Raw genomic sequence first — 17920 nt, forward strand, 5'->3', positions numbered from 1 at the left:
AGATGGCGGTCGGCGGGAACGCCTCTTTATAGCCCCTGTGACGCCGCAGACAGCAAGCCAATCACTGCAATGCCCTTCTCTAAGATGGTGGGGACCAGGACCTATGTCATCACGCTGCCCACACTCTGCGTTCACCTTCATTGGCTGAGAAATGGCACTTTTAGCGTCATTGAAACGCGACTTTGGCGTGAAAGTCGCGTACCGCATGGCCGACCCCACACAGGGGTCGGGTTGGGTTTCATGAAACCTGACTTTGCCAAAAGTTGGCGACTTTTAAAAATGAACGATCCATTTCCCACAACCCTAGTCTGCATCACTGACATCACATCAACAGCGCTATAGCCAATCAGTTAGCTGCTGAGCTCCTTGATTGGTTGCAGTGCTGTCATTGTTATGTGAGACATAGCATACCTGGGGAGTTGAGTAAAGCACAGTTTGTTTTTCAAACAAACAATCTAGGTAATGGGTTTCCAAAACCAGAAAGCTACTTTAAGGGTATGTACACACGAGGTATTTTAGACTCAAGCAAAATCGCAAAGTTTTTTAATCAGAAGATGTTGAAAACAATGGCATTTTTTCCTGAACCATCTTCTATGTAGCTTAACAGTTGTTTCTTGGGCATTTTTCCTATGGTTTTGGCCACCTTCATTTCATTTATTGTTTTCTCGTTGTTTTTGTCACGTCTTTTTAATGTAATTTTCCATGTGTTTTCCTTCTCTGCATTGAAAATTGAGAAAGCCGTTTGTGTTTTTTTTGCAAAAATGGTGGTAAAACACTATAACAGACTTCCATGCGTCTTCCGAGCCCCCTCATTGACTTGCTTTGTAAAGTAAAGAGTATCTTCCGAGTGGAAAACACCAGAAGAATGGACTTCATCACTTCTTTTAACCACTTGGTGTTTTTAGAAACCTGAAAAGATTAAAAAGATGCTCAAAAGCTTGAACATGTGCACAGTAAGTAGGTTTTTTTTTCCATATAAATGCATACATTCATTCGAGTATTTTTAATAGCAGTTTCCAAGGTAGGATTTACCCCCAAAAATGTAATTTGCACATATCGTAAGTGGTATGTCCCCAAAATTAGCACCAGTGAAAGCTACAGCTTCCCGACTCTCTTCTTCCCCTCTCTAAAAAACCCCACAAAGTTATGGGTCTCAGAAATCGGTGAGAAAAATATATTTCCTTAAAAAATTGTACATAATAAACGTATATAAATTTGGTATAGTCACAATTGTTTTGGCTGAATATAGATAACATGCCAGTTATATTTATTGGTAAGTTGCAATAAAGCGCCACTCTAGTGTTTCTTTTTTTTCAGCACTGGATTGGTGCTTCTATTCTAAGTCCTTTGCTCTTAGTATTACACTTATCAGCCACCATCTTCAGCTGTATCCGGCGCCGCTCCATTCGCCCAACGCCATCACATGAACGCAATTTCTGAAGATCTCAGTGTAAGTCCTTAAGAGCTTCGTTCTGACCTCCTGGCTCTCTTAGACTTACATTGAGTAGTGATCTGTGATCTATAAACACTGTAGCCATCTGGCAGGTCAGAAACTGCTGCAGACCTACCGAAGCGGCCCTGAGAACAGATGACTACAGCAGCTGCTGAGTGTAAGTCTAGGGTCAGGGATCATAGATTACTGCGACTGCTCTAGTGGTAAAAAAACAAACACTATTGTGGTACTTAACCCCTTCATGACCCAGCCTATTTTGACCTTAAAGACCTTGCCGTTTTTTGCAATTCTGACCAGTGTCCCTTTATGAGGTAATAACTCAGGAACGCTTCAACGTATCCTAGCGGTTCTGAGATTGTTTTTTCGTGACATATTGGGCTTCATGTTAGTGGTAAATTTAGGTCAATAAATTTTGCGTTTATTTGTGATAAAAATGGAAATTTGGCGAAAATTTTGAAAATTTCGCAATTTTCACATTTTGAATTTTTATTCTGTTAAACCAGAGAGATATGTGACACAAAATAGTTAATAAATAACATTTCCCACATGTTTACTTTACATCAGCACAATTTTGGAAACAAAATTTTTTTTTGTTAGGAAGTTATAAGGGTTAAAATTTGACCAGCGATTTGTCATTTTTACAACGAAATTTACAAAACCATTTTTTTTAGGGACCACCTCACATTTGAAGTCAGTTTGAGGGGTCTATATGGCTGAAAATACCCAAAAGTGACACCATTCTAAAAACTGCACCCCTCAAGGTACTCAAAACCACATTCAAGAAGTTTATTAACCCTTCAGGTGCTTCACAGCAGCAGAAGCAACATGGAAGGAAAAAATGAACATTTAACTTTTTAGTCACAAAAATTATTTTTAGCAACAATTTTTTTATTTTCCCAATGGTAAAAGGAGAAACTGAACCATGAAAGTTGTTGTCCAATTTGTCCTGAGTACGCTGATACCTCATATGTGGGGGTAAACCACTGTTTGGGCGCACGGCAGGGCTTGGAAGGGAAGGAGCGCCATTTGACTTTTTGAATCAAAAATTGGCTCCACTCTTTAGCGGACACCATGTCACGTTTGGAGAGCCCCCGTGTGCCTAAAAATTGGAGCTCCCCCACAAGTGACCGCATTTTGGAAACTAGACGCCCCAAGGAACTTATCTAGATGCATAGTGAGCACTTTGAACCCCCAGGTGCTTCACAAATTGATCCGTAAAAATGAAAAAGTACTTTTTTTTCACAAAAAAATTCTTTTAGCCTCAATTTTTTCATTTTCACATGGGCAACAGGATAAAATGGATCCTAAAATGTGTTGGGCAATTTCTCCTGAGTACAACAATACCTCACATGTGGGGGTAAACCACTGTTTGGGCACATGGTAAGGCTCGGAAGGGAAGGAGCGCCATTTGACTTTTTGAATGAAAAATTATTTCCATCGTTAGCGGACACCATGTCGCGTTTGGATAGCTCCTGTGTGCCTAAACATTGGCGCTCCCCCACAAGTGACCCCATTTTGGAAACTAGACCCCCCAAGGAACTTATTTAGATGCCTAGTGAGCACTTTAATCCCTCAGGTGCTTCACAAATTGATCTGTAAAAATGAAAAAGTACTTTTTTTTCACAAAAAAATTCTTTTCGCCTCAATTTTTTTCATTTTCACATGGGCAGTAGGATAAAATGGATCATAAAATTTGTTGGGCAATTTCTCCCGAGTACGCCGATACCTCATATGTGGGGGTAAACCACTGTTTGGGCACACGGCAGGGCTCGGAAGGGAAGGCGCGCCATTTGACTTTTTGAATGGAAAATTAGCTCCAATTGTTAGCGGACACCATGTCGCGTTTGGAGAGCCCCTGTGTGCCTAAACATTGGAGCTCCCCCACAAGTGACCCCATTTTGGAAACTAGACCCCCCAAGGAACTTATCTAGATGCATATTGAGCACTTTAAACCCCTAGGTGCTTCACAGAAGTTTATAACGCAGAGCCATGAAAATAAAAAATAATTTTTCTTTCCTCAAAAATGATTTTTTAGCCTGGAATTTCCTATTTTGCCAAGGATAATGGGAGAAATTGGACCGCAAATATTGTTGTCCAGTTTGTCCTGAGTACGCTGATACCCCATATGTGGGGGTAAACCACTGTTTGGGCGCACGGCAGGGCTCGGAAGGGATGGCACGCCATTTGGCTTTTTAAATGGAAAATTAGCTCCAATCATTAGCGGACACCATGTCACGTTTGGAGAGCCCCTGTGTGCTTAAACATTGGAGATCCCCCAGAAATGACACCATTTTGGAAACTAGACCCCCAAAGGAACTAATCTAGATGTGTGGTGAGGACTTTGAACCCCCAAGTGCTTCACAGAAGTTTATAACGCAGAGCCATGAAAATAAAAAAAAAAAATTATTTTCTCAAAAATGATCTTTTAGCCTGCAATTTTTTATTTTCCCAAGGGTAACAGGAGAAATTTGACCCCAAAAGTTGTTGTCCAATTTCTCCTGAGTACGCTGATACCCCATATGTGGGGGTAAATCACTGTTTGGGCACATGCCGGGGCTCGGAAGTGAAGTAGTGACGTTTTGAAATGCAGACTTTGATGGAATGCTCTGTGGGCGTCACGTTGCGTTTGCAGAGCCCCTGATGTGGCTTAACAGTAGAAACCCCCCACAAGTGACCCCATTTTGGAAACTAGACCCCCAAAGGAACTTATCTAGATGTGTGGTGAGCACTTTGAACCCCCAAGTGCTTCATAGAAGCTTATAATGCAGAGCCGTGAAAATAATAAATACGTTTTCTTTCCTCAAAAATAATAATTTAGCCCAGAATTTTTTATTTTCCCAAGGGTTACAGACGAAATTGGACCTCAAAAGTTGTTGTCCAGTTTCTCCTGAGTACGCTGATACCCCATATGTGGGGTTAAACCACTGTTTGGGCACATGCCGAGGCTCGGAAGTGAAGTAGTGACGTTTTGAAATGCAGACTTTGATGGAATGCTCTGTGGGCGTCACGTTGCGTTTGCAGAGCCCCTGATGTGGCTTAACAGTAGAAACCCCCCACAAGTGACCCCATTTTGGAAACTAGACCCCGAAAGGAACTTATCTAGATGTGTGGTGAGCACTTTGAACCCCCAAGCGCTTCATAGAAGTTTATAATGCAGAGCCGTGAAAATAATAAATACGTTTTCTTTCCTCAAAAATAATTATTTAGCCCAGAATTTTTTATTTTCCCAAGGGTAACAGGAGAAATTTGACCCCAATATTTGTTGTCCAGTTTCTCCTGAGTACGGTGATACCCCATATGTGGGGGTAAACTACTGTTTGGGCACATGCCGGGGCTTGGAATTGAAGTAGTGACGTTTTGAAATGCAGACTTTGATGGAATGCTCTGCGGGCGTCACGTTGCGTTTGCAGAGCCCCTGATGTGCCTAAACAGTAGAAACCCCCCACAAGTGACCCCATTTTGGAAACTAGACCCCCAAAGGAACTTATCTAGATGTGTGGTGAGCACTTTGAACCCCCAAGTGCTTCATAGAAGTTTATAATGCAGAGCCGTGAAAATAATAAATACGTTTTCTTTCCTCAAAAATAATAATTTAGCCCAGAATTTTTTATTTTCCCAAGAGTTACAGACGAAATTGGACCTCAAAAGTTGTTGTCCAGTTTCTCCTGAGTACGCTGATACCCCATATGTGGGGTTAAACCACTGTTTGGGCACATGCCGAGGCTCGGAAGGGAAGTAGTGACTATTGAAATGCAGACTTTGATGGAATGCTCTGTGGGCGTCACGTTGCGTTTGCAGAGCCCCTGATGTGGCTTAACAGTAGAAACCCCCCACAAGTGACCCCATTTTGGAAACTAGACCCCGAAAGGAACTTATCTAGATGTGTGGTGAGCACTTTGAACCCCCAAGCGCTTCATAGAAGTTTATAATGCAGAGCCGTGAAAATAATAAATACGTTTTCTTTCCTCAAAAATAATTATTTAGCCCAGAATTTTTTATTTTCCCAAGGGTAACAGGAGAAATTTGACCCCAATATTTGTTGTCCAGTTTCTCCTGAGTACGGTGATACCCCATATGTGGGGGTAAACTACTGTTTGGGCACATGCCGGGGCTTGGAATTGAAGTAGTGACGTTTTGAAATGCAGACTTTGATGGAATGCTCTGCGGGCGTCACGTTGTGTTTGCAGAGCCCCTGATGTGCCTAAACAGTAGAAACCCCCCACAAGTGACCCCATTTTGGAAACTAGACCCCGAAAGGAACTTATCTAGATGTGTGGTGAGCACTTTGAACCCCCAAGTGCTTCATAGAAGTTTATAATGCAGAGCCGTGAAAATAATAAATACGTTTTCTTTCCTCAAAAATAATTATTTAGCCCAGAATTTTTTATTTTCCTAAGGGTTACAGGAGAAATTGGACCCCAAAAGTTGTTGTCCAGTTTCTCCTGAGTACGCTGATACCCCATGAGTGTGGGTAAACCACTGTTTGGGCACACGTCGGGGCTCAGAAGGGAAGTAGTGACTATTGAAATGCAGACTTTGATGGAATGGTCTGCGGGTGTCACGTTGCGTTTGCAGAGCCCCTGGTGTGCCTGAACAGTAGAAACCCCCACAAGTGACCCCATTTTAGAAACTAGACCCCCCAAGGAACTTATCTAGATATGTGGTGAGCACTTTGAACCCCCAAGTGCTTCACAGACATTTACAACGCAGAGCCGTGAAAATAAAAAATCATTTTTCTTTCCTCAAAAATTATGTTTTAGCAAGCATTTTTTTAGATTCACAAGGGTAACAGGAGAAATTGGACCCCAGTAATTGTTGCGCAGTTTGTCCTGAGTATGCTGGTACCCCATATGTGGGGGTAAACCACTGTTTGGGCACACGTCAGGGCTCGGAAGTGAGGGAGCACCATTTGACTTTTTGAATACGAGATTGGCTGGAATCAATGGTGGCGCCATGTTGCGTTTGGAGACCCCTGATGTGCCTAAACAGTGGTAACCCCTCAATTCTACCTCCAACACTAACCCCAACACACCCCTAACACTAATCCCAACTGTAGCCATAACCCTAATCACAACCCTAACCGCAACACACCCCTAACCCTAACCACAACCCTAATTCCAACCCTAACCCTAAGGCTATGTGCCCACGTTGCGGATTCGTGTGAGATATTTCCGCACCATTTTTGAAAAATCCACGGGTAAAAGGCACTGCGTTTTACCTGCGGATTTTCCACGGATTTCCAGTGTTTTTTGTGCGGATTTCACCTGCGGATTCCTATTGAGGAACAGGTGTAAAACGCTGCGGAATCCGCACAAAGAATTGACATGCTGCGGAAAATACAACGCAGCGTTTCCGCGCGGTATTTTCCGCACCATGGGCACAGCGGATTTGGTTTTTCCTATGTTTACATGGTACTGTAAACCTGATGGAACACTGCTGCGGATCCGCAGCCAAATCCGCACCGTGTGCACATGGCCTAATTCTAAAGGTATGTGCACACGCTGCGGAAAACGCTGCGGATCCGCAGCAGTTTCCCATGAGTTTACAGTTCAATGTAAACCTACGGGAAACAAAAATCGCTGTACACATGCTGCGGAAAAACTGCACGGAAACGCAGCGGTTTACATTCCGCAGCATGTCACTTCTTTGTGCGGATTCCGCAGCGGTTTTACAACTGCTCCAATAGAAAATCGCAGTTGTAAAACCGCAGTGAAATGCGCAGAAAAAAACGCGGTAAATCCGCCATAAATCCGCAGCGGTTTAGCACTGCGGATTTATCAAATCCGCAGCGGAAAAATCCGCAGAGGAACAGAATACGTGTGCACATACCGAAACCCTAACCCTAGCCCTAACCCTAGCCCTAACCCTACCCCTACCCCTAACCCTACCCCTAACCCTACCCCTAACCCTAACCCTACCCCTAGCCCTACCCCTACCCCTAACCCTACCCCTAACCCTAACCCTACCCCTAGCCCTAACCCTAGCCCTAACCCTAACCCTACCCCTAACCCTAACCCTACCCCTAACCCTAACCCTACCCCTAACCCTACCCCTATTCTAACATTAGTGGAAAAAAAAAATTTCTTTATTTTTTTATTGTCCCTACCTATGGGGGTGACAAAGGGGGGGGGTCATTTATTATTTTTTTTCTTTTGATCACTGAGATATAATCTATCTCAGTGATCAAAATGCACTTTGGAACGAATCTGCCGGCCGGCAGATTCGGCGGGCGCACTGCGCATGCGCCCGCCATTTTGGAAGATGGCGGCGCCCAGGGAGAAGACGGACGGGACCCCGGCTGGATCGGTAAGTATGATGGGGTGGGGGGGACCACGGGGGGGGGGGATCGGAGCACGGGGGGGAATCGGAGCACGGGACGGGTGGAACGGAGAATGGGGGGCATGGAACGGAGTACGGGGGGGCTGGAACGGAGCACCGGGGGGTGGAACGGAGCACCGGGGGGGTGGATCGGAGTGCAGGGGGGGTGATCGGAGCACGGGGGGGTGATTGGAGCACGGGGGGAGCGGACAAGAGCACGGGGGGGGAGCGGAGCACTGGACGGAGGGGAGCCGGAGCAGTGTACCGGCCAGATCGGGGGGCTGGGGGGGCGATCGGTGGGGTGGGGTGGGGGCACATTAGTATTTCCAGCCATGGCCGATGATATTTCAGCATCGGCCATGGCTGGATTGTAATATTTCACCCGTTATAATAGGTGAAATATTACAAATCGCTCTGATTGGCAGTTTCACTTTCAACAGCCAATCAGAGCGATCGTAGCCACGAGGGGGTGAAGCCACCCCCCCTGGGCTAAACTACCACTCCCCCTGTCCCTGCAGATCGGGTGAAATGGGAGTTAACCCTTTCACCCGGCCTGCAGGGACGCGATCTTTCCATGACGCCACATAGGCGTCATGGGTCGGAATGGCACCGACTTTCATGACGCCTACGTGGCGTCAAAGGTCGGGAAGGGGTTAAACCCCTTTACTCCCGAGGGTGGTTTGCACGTTAATGACCGGGCCAATTTTTACAATTCTGACCACTATCACTTTATGAAGTAATAACTCTGAGAAACTTCAAAAGATATTGGTGATTCTGAGATAGTTTTTTCATGGCATATTGTACTTCACGTTTCTGGTAAAATTTATTGTGTATAACTTGCGCTTATTTGTGTAAAAAATGGAAATTTGATGAAAATTTGGAAAATTTTGCTATTTTTACACTTTGAATTTTTATGCCCTTAAATCAGAGAAATATGTCACACAAAATAGTTAATAAATAACATTTCCCACATGTCTACTTTACATCAGCACAATATTTGAAACACATTTTATTTTCATTTTGAAGTTATACGGCCTTTCTCAAAACACTGTACTGCTGCAGCAGCTGATCAGAGAGATCAACACCCCCATGTTTTTGTTGTTCCCCAGTACATAGTCCACTTTGCAAAACTGTGCAGAACCCTCGTACAGTTCCGTCACAATGTATGGAGGTTGTCATGGTTGTGGTCTGGGTTCTCTCCTGGTCCTCATGGGGTTAATTGTCTTTGGCCTCCTTTTGGATCTGGGAGGGACATATATACCCACACCAGGCTCAGGTTCTCTGTCAGTTATACTTACGCCCTCGGATGAGTGTGTTGAACCTCGTGTGTCTGTGCTTTGTGCCTGCTCTTGTGCTTGATCTTTTGGCTCTGACGCGGTTTGTCCCTTTGATTGTGATTTGGTATTCTGTCTTGTTACTGTTTGTTTACCGGTTTTAGTATATTGACTCTTGCCTGGCTTTCTTACAACCCGCTCTGTCTTTCCCCTCTGATACCGCTACCTTATCTCTGGTACTGACCCGGCCTGGCTCTGATTTATGTCCTTGACTGCTTCCCCTGGTAACGGTGTCTTCCTTTGGTTTCTACTTCTGCCTGTCAAAAAGCTCTCCCTCTTTCCCCGTCGGAGCCTAGCTCTTCGGAGCTCCGGCAGTGGTCTCCGCCCCTGACCACTGACCACTCCCCCCGGCGGTCACGTGCTTCAGGTCCTGAAGCACATCTCTTTGCCACCACCGCTCCACACCTCTGGGATCCTAAACTGACCCCGGAATCTGTCATTCTGGGCACTCGCCCCGTGCTAGTCTGTTATTACTGTGCGGAGTGCATGACAAAGGTCAAGAAAAAGACATCCTTCTTGTCCTTGTACTTGACCACCTACAGGTGGTCACTACATTGGGCTCTGCTGTCACCCCTTCTGAGCATCTGCCCAATTAGCATTTTTGGGAGGCCTCTCTGATTTTTGTGGACAGTAGCACAGGCAGTGGTACCTCACGCAGAGAGAGATTTGAAGAATGGGATGCTGGTATAAAAGTTATCCACGTAGAGGTGATAACCTTTATCTAGCAGCTGGTGCACCAAAGCCCACACAATTTTCCCACTCACTCACAGGAAAGGGGGGCATTCAAGGGGTTAAATCTGGGTGTCCTTCCCTTCATAAATTCTAAACCCATGGGTGTACCCTGAGGTACTCTCACACAGCTTATAGAGTTTAATTCCATACCTGGTCCTCTTACTGGGCTGGTACTGACAGAATTTGAGCCTTCCCTTGAACTGAATTAAGGCATCATCCACACAGATGTCCGTTTAGGGCACGTACACTTTAGCAAACTTTTTATTGAAGTGTTCAATGACCGGCCAAACTTTGAACAGACGGTCAAAGTTGGGGTCATCTCTTAGAGGACACCGTGCATTATTGGTATAATGCACAAATTTGTGGATGACCTCAAAATGTGTCTGGGCCATGACAATTCGGAACACTGGAGTGTTGTATAAAACGTAAACACTCCAATATTGCCAAAGTTCTAGTTTCTTCAGGATCCCCATATGAAGGACCAGGCCCCAAAACTGCATCATTTCATCTGCATCTACAGGAGACTAGTTGTAAAATTATGAGTCAGGGTTTTGTGCCAGAAATTGATGAGCATACAAAATAGTTTGGCCCACCATTAGGTTAACAAAATCCTCAGAGAAAAAGACTTTAAAAAAAGTCTAGTTCTGTGAGGTCAGTGGTGTCAAACTTGATTCCTGATTGTGCCACAAAATCAGGAATCAGTGGCTCATAATTTTCCAGGGGCGAGGGCCATACGAGGTCAGTAATGGGGGCCGCTGGTTCATCTTCTGTCCTGGGACGTCTGCATGGCAGTTCAGCAGCACCTGAGGAGGAAGAAGAGGACGAGGACAAGGACGAGGAAGACGGATCTGAAAAATAAAGAAATGTGGGATCCTCGCTCTTGCTTTCTACCTTGGAGGCAAGGAAAGCATATGCCTCCTCCAATGAATAGCGCTTTTGGGATGAACTGGACCAGCGGGATGACTTTTTTAATTTATGTGGTGATGGTCAGTATTTTATTCAATTGTTTGTGTGTGTGAGATAATGCTTGGTGTAAACTTTTTTGTTTGAAAAGAAAAAGCTAAAAGAAAAAAAGCAGCAACCAGGGAGAAAAAAGTCAGTGGAAAGAAAAGTGTCAAACAGCAGGCACGAGCTCTGATAAGTGAACTGTGTCACTAATCAAAGCTCGGCGGCTGCTGGATGTGCACACGGAGGTGGCGAAAAAGAAAAGTGTCTAAAACAGCAGATACAAGCTCTGATGGAAGAACTGCATCACAAATCAAAGATCGACAGCTGCTGGATGTGCACATAGGAGTGGCACAAAAGTGGGGTGAAAAAGAAAAGTGGAAAACGGCAGGCACAAGTTCTGATGAGTGAACTGCATCACCAATCAATGCTCGGCGGCAGCTGGATGTGCGCACAGAAGTAGCGCAAAGGGGGATGGAGGGGGTAAAAAGAGGGGGGGAGGGGGGAAGAGGGAGATTGGGGTGGTTGAGGAGATATTGAGCAGCGATGAGGGAGCAAAACACTTACACTTGTGTTTCTTCTTTCTTTTGTGTTGTCTTCTTTCTTCTAAGTTCTTTGTTCTTCTTTCTTCAGCAGTGATTGTGGTTTCACAGGATTCTGCGGCACCACAAGGCCCTGATCCTGTAGCGTGACTGCACTGCAAAAATCCTCAGTTACTGTGAGGACCTGCAGCGCAGTCACAGACAGGTCACAGAGCAATCATATTGCTGCTGTGCCCTGTCATTGATGCGATCGATGATGACATCGATCGCACCAATCAGCTGACCATGGTGACGCTGGCGTTGCCAGTCAACAGCCTAGGATCAGTGCTCTCACAGCTCCGATCCTAGCCAGGTCATGGTCACAGCATGGTCACACCACGGCGGTGCCCTGTGATTGGTGTTATCGATGTAATCATTGATCGTGCCAATCACCGGGTCCAGGCCATGCCTGGCATCACCAGGCACCAGCCCAGGATCGGTGTTCTTACAGCTCGATCCTAGGCAGATAACAGGCAGGGCACAGCGTGGTCACACCACAGCTGTGACCTGTAATTGGTGCGATCGATGTAATCATCAATTGCGCCAATCAGAGTGGGTTCAGCGATGCCCGCCATTGCCGGGAACCAGCCTAGGATCGGTGCTCTTGGAGCAAGATCGTAGGCTGCGACACAGAGAAATGCTGCGTTTGGCTGTTCAAAATTAAACAGCCAATCACAGTGATCGTGGTTGCGGGAATACCCCCCAGGATGATGACACCATCTACCCAGAGGTAAGATGGCACCATAATTTTAATGTGATCACCGCAACTTCAGTCGCAGTGTCGCATTAAAAAAATTATATAATATTCCGTCCATGGTCAAATAGGCCCAGGTCACATGAACGGAAATTAATATTACAACCGATGTCCGAAAGGGGTTAATTATCATTGCACTAAACATTTTTCTTTGCACTGTTGTACTTTTCAGGTTAATTTATTATTTTGTAAAACAATAAAAAGATTTTATTGTATTTTGGGGTGGTTTAGATTCATTCAATTATTATATTAAATACTCTGACCTTTAAAGTGCTGATCAAGGACTTGAAACTGATCGCCTATCTGTACAATAGGTAATCAATATTAGTTCAGTGGGTATCTGACTCTTTGCTTCACTGCCCAACAGCTACGTACATGAAGAGGCCGCAGCACTATGGGGAGCGCAGCATTATCTTCATTATCTATGTGACCCTCTGTATGTAAAATGGGTTATGCAACTAAGAGCAATAAATCAGACTGAGCTGTAATCCTGGATGCAGCTGTGACTATATGTTATGAAATCATGTTACACTCGCTTCTTGTAACTTACAAGTGTACAAAGGTATTACACAGGGCCGGCTGCAGGTTTTTGAGGGGCCCCGGCGAAAGAGCCTCAGCGGCCCCCCCCTTTGACACATACCATGATTCATGATCGCATATAACACAGCCATGTAGTATATAACACAGCCCACGTAGTATATAACACAGCCACGTAGCATATAACACAGCCATGTAGTATATAACAGCCCACGTAGCATATAACAGCCCATATAGTATATAGCACAGCCACATATTATATAACACAGCCCACGTAGTATATAGAGCAGCCATGTATTATATAGCACAACCCACGTAGCATATAACAGCACACGTAGTATATAGAACAGCCATGTAGTATATAGCACAGCCCACGTAGCATATAACAGCCCATATAGTATATAGCACAGCCACATATTATATAACACAGCCCACGTAGTATATAGAACAGCCATGTAGTATATAGCCGGGTGCTGACGCCGGCCCTGGTATTACACATTCGCCATGTGACAAGTAGGCCTCAGCACCTTCAAATGCGAGGGCTTAATTTTAGTCCCAGTCTGTCTGCCTGACACTATGACGACATTGGGATCGTAGCTGCGGAGATGGTGTGCAACTGACCTCAGATAAGTTCCCTGCTACAAATGTAGTTTCTTCTTTTGCAAAATGTGTGTCTCACAGCTGAATAAGACACTGCAGTGGGTGGCTCATTTCTGTATTGCATCTTCATTTTTTTGATTGGTGAGCCACTTTATTAATTATAATACACCTACCTGTACTTGTGCTTAATAAAATTAAAGTGCTATGCACTTTATATACACTTTTCTATTTATGATGTGCATTTTTTCACTGTATGAATGTCTATTTTATATCACGTTATACATCTGTCCATGGTGATATTATCATCCTGCAAATTATTGTAAATGTACTTTATTGATTCATTGCCTCATGCTGTTATGCTAACGCTTACGTTTATTACCCCATGACTCACAATCCAGAAACGTCAGTGGCTGGGTGAAAGATGCAAGAGTTTGTCTGGATCTCAGAAACTCACTCAGCTTTTATGCACACACTGATTACAAGCAAACAGGTCACAGGTGAGGATGTTACCTTTAAGGTACCGTCACACTGAGCAACTTTAGAACGATAACGATAGCGATCCGTGACGTTGCAGCATCCTGGATAGCGATATCGTTGTGTTTGACATGCAGCAGCGATCAGGATCCTGCTGTGACATTGCTGGTCAGAGCTGAAAGTCTGGAACTTTATTTCGTCGCTGGATCACCCGCTGACATCGCTGAATCGGCGTGTGTGACACCGATCCAGCGATGTGTTCACTTGTAACCAGGGTAAACATCGAGTTACTAAGCGCAGGGCTGCTGTAAAAAAAAACCACTACATACTTACATTCCGGTGTCTGTCGCGTCCCCCGGCGTCAGCTTCCCTGCACTGTGTCGGCGCCGGCCGGCCGTAAAGCAGACCACAGCGGTGACATCACCGCTCTGCTTTACGGCCGGCGCTTACACAGTGCAGGGAAGCTGAGGCCGGGGGACGTGACAGACACCGGAATGTAAGTATGTAGTGTTTTTTTTTTTTTACATTTACAACCAGGGTAAACATCGGGTTACTAAGCGCGGCCCTGCGCTTAGTAACCCGATGTTTACCCTGGATACCCGGGGACCTCGGCAGCGTTGGTCGCTGGAGAGCTGTCTGTGTGACAGCTCCCCAGCAACCACACAAGGACTTTCCAACGATCACGGCCAGGTCGTATCGCTGGTCGTGATCATTGGAAAGTTGCTGAGTGTGACGGTACCTTTAGTAGCCATTCAAACCCATTTGTGTCAACTACTGTTCATGTTATCAGGCCAAAATCACCAGGATATGTGAACTTTTGATCAGGGTCATTTGGATGTTTTGGGTTGTCATTATGATTTAAAAAGAGAAAACACAATAGTTTTACAATAAATGGCTTCACCCAACCACAAATCATGAGTGGAGAAAAAGTTTTGGTGTTATCATTCATATTCTCTGAAAAAGGCCAAGAAAGCAAAAATTCTGCTTGGGTACGTAAACTTTTGAGCACAACTGTATATATCTGTTGCACTACATGAATTGCTTGACAAAGGCTCTATGAAGTCGACACTTTGCCATAGTACACATGGATTGATGAAAAGTTTGGGGTTTTCTTGCAATTTTTATACCTCTATTCAGTGTGCCTCCTACCTTTCTTTTATTTTTAGATGCTATGGTTATTGGGCTGTAACCAGTATACTGGCACATACTATAATTTTTTGGGAGCTTGTGCTGCTTCATTTCCTTTCTTTTTACTTAACCACACTTTTTTTTGTACGTCAGTCTTATTTCATTTAATGATGAGATTTGGGAGTCTATTTTATGACAATTTTATCAAGCATTGCACATTATTCTACATTTGTGGCAATTAAAATTAATAGAGAAGTTTTGTTGCCTAGATTTTGTCATCTTACTTAGGGTTGTCAAAATATGACATTTCACAAACATGGCTGAAAAGCACATTTTGGGACATTTTTGCAATTATAGACTAGTCCAGGCCAGCTTTGGCAACTTTTTGAAAAGCGCATAAAGATTAGTGAGGGAGCACGGCCAAACATGCTGAACAAATTCCAAGTTGAGCATAATTTTATCTACAATAGTAGCACAAATTATAGCAGAAGTGTGATACAGTCCCCAGCTGGACTAAATGTTATACAGTGGCAGACAGCAGTTAAATTATGGGCCAAATTTATTAAGATGTGTACCAGCAGAGGAGCGACCTGGTGCCCCACAGTGCCCACACTGCAAAGCAAAGTCCCCTTGACTCTGGAGTGTGGATGACCACACAAACCCATGGGCACAACACCACTGCAACAATGGCCACCACACAGCACCAACAGGAGTGAAAGGAGCTGACAAACTTACCTTCCACATGTTCTTAGACTGTGAGCCGAGACCAAAAATAAGTAGAACTCCTTTTGCAGTTTCCCTCTAATAAAAACCACCTGGGTCAAAAGGGAAGACTGCTGGTCCAAGCAAAATAAAAGGGAGGGGGAAGTCCATGTCTTTTCACTACAGCTATAGAATATTCATACAATATACTCTGGTCTTCTGCCAGCAGCTCTTAGTAAATAGCAATAATTTTATTGAGGCTGAAACAGAGTGAATATATGTTACCAACTAAATGAACAACACCCCATACTAACATAGTAGAGCTCATGCGGTTTTACCAACAGTTGCTGTAGTTTGGTTCATTAGTTTTCATGAGTTTCATCATTGACAACAGCAGAACAACCGCAATTCACAGATGGATTTTTTCTGTTATTTAGTTCTTGGCCACACATTAAAAACCACAGCCCAAAAGCTATGTCTAAGCAAACACTAATTAGATCCCTACTTGTGTGATGCTCCCAGTTGCCAGTATATTCAAAATAATCACATTGAATTGTAGACTTGGATTTATTTCGCTTTCAGGTTAATACTTTGAAAGTATACTAAAGAAACTAATGAGTGGAGCATCAGCAGTCTAAAAATCATAACATTCAATGATGAAGAAAATAAGATTAGTAGCAAAACACAAATACACAATATAAAGATTCACCACGTCCTGCTTAAAGCTATACTTAGAAATCGCATACTGGTCATATCATTGCACAGTTCTTAGTTACCAACTATAACTTACAGTGTCAAGCTCATGCTATCTCTGTGTCGGCCCTCTTGTGGACTGCTACTCGCTCTTCTCTGGAGCCAGGTGCTGAGCATAGTGATATATATCTTTGCCATCTGGAGTGTTTCAGATTTCGACAGCTTCTTTCCATTTTCACTCATTGGAATGACACTTCTGAGTCTATCGAATGCCACATTCAATGCCAGCATCCTCCTCCTTTCCCTTGCATTAGCTGCCAGTCGACGGATCATCTTGAGCTTTGCTGAAAGAAGATTCTTTTGACTCCTTGGACATCTAGTTTGTAATTTTAATGTATCACAAGTCTTCACTGCATATCCAGTATAATGATCTGGAAGCAAATTAAATCTATGATCTCTCTGGACTTGCATGGTACAATTACATTCATCCGTCTTCCCAAAGGAACTTTTCTCATAGTCTTTATTGAAAATATTGAAATCAGCTTCTGATTTTTCCTGTTTGTGTTGCGTTCTGTTAATAGTTGCAGGTGTCCCTGCCGACTCTGTCTTCCAAACATTCCAGGCAACCCAATTGTCGCTTATTCTTTGAGACAGTTGTGGAAAGTTTGACTTGGTTGGTGTTAAGAAAGAATTTGCCATTGCTTTTGAATGTGTCTTTACAATTAATAGCTATTTTTAAATATTTGGGGTTAATTTTATATAAAAAAAATATTTTTTGCAAAAAAAAAAGCAAAACCCTTGCAAATGTTTCTTTTCTGTATAATTTGGCAGTGTGAATAAGATTCATCAAAGTGGCAAGCTGGAAATAAAAGAACACATGTGGAGAGAATATGTGAAAGAGGTTAAAACTAAAGAAGCATGGAAGATCAAGGGAGGAAGCGTGGATAATGTGTCATTGAAAGTTCGAATTATTAAATAAGTGCATTCAATGAGAATTTGATGCTCCGCAGGAATCAAACAGACATTAATCCGATAACTTTTAGTCTAATTGGATCAGTTACCCAAAGAGTCAAAAGGCTTTGGATAGCTGTAATAATTTTGACTTCAAAAGGTGGAACTGCTTAACCCTTTGAGGACTGAAAGTTTATTGAACTGCTTTAGATGCAGTTTAGAACCAAGGGACAAATACAGTACAGACCAAAAGATTGGACACACTTTATCATTTAAAGATTTTTCTGTATTTTCATGACTACGAAAATTGTAAATTCACACTGAAGGCATCAAAACTATGAATTAACACATGTGGAATTATATACTTAACAAAAAAGTGTGAAACAGCTGAAAATATGTCTTATATTCTTGGTTCTTCAAAAAAGCCACCTTTTGCTTTGATGACTGCTTTGCACACTCTTGGCATTCTCTTGATGAGCTTCAAGAGATAGTCACCGGAAATGGTCTTCCAACAGTCTTGCAGAAGTTCCCAGAGATGCTTAGCTCTTGTTGGCCCTTTAGCCTTCACTCTGCGGTCCAGCTCACCCCAAACCATCTTGATTGGGTTCAGGTCTGGTGACTGTGGAGGCCAGGTCATCTGGCGCAGCACCCCATCACTCTCCTTCTTGGTCAAATAGCCCTTACACAGTCTGGAGATGTGTTTGTGGTCATTGTCCTG

At 43.8% G+C, this 17920-nt stretch overlaps 1 long non-coding RNA gene across 1 annotated transcript; it reads right to left on the reverse strand.

The window, feature by feature from the left end:
- Positions 1-526: 526 nt before the first annotated feature.
- LOC138667734 (uncharacterized) lies at positions 527-15648 on the reverse strand. The gene is made up of 2 exons (XR_011318915.1): positions 15592-15648; positions 527-909 (listed from the first exon to the last, which is right to left on the reverse strand). It is a non-coding gene; the product is annotated as an uncharacterized lncRNA (long non-coding RNA).
- Positions 15649-17920: the final 2272 nt, after the last annotated feature.

This window comes from Ranitomeya imitator, chromosome 2, assembly GCF_032444005.1.
Source record: "Ranitomeya imitator isolate aRanImi1 chromosome 2, aRanImi1.pri, whole genome shotgun sequence".
NCBI lineage: Eukaryota > Metazoa > Chordata > Amphibia > Anura > Dendrobatidae > Ranitomeya > Ranitomeya imitator.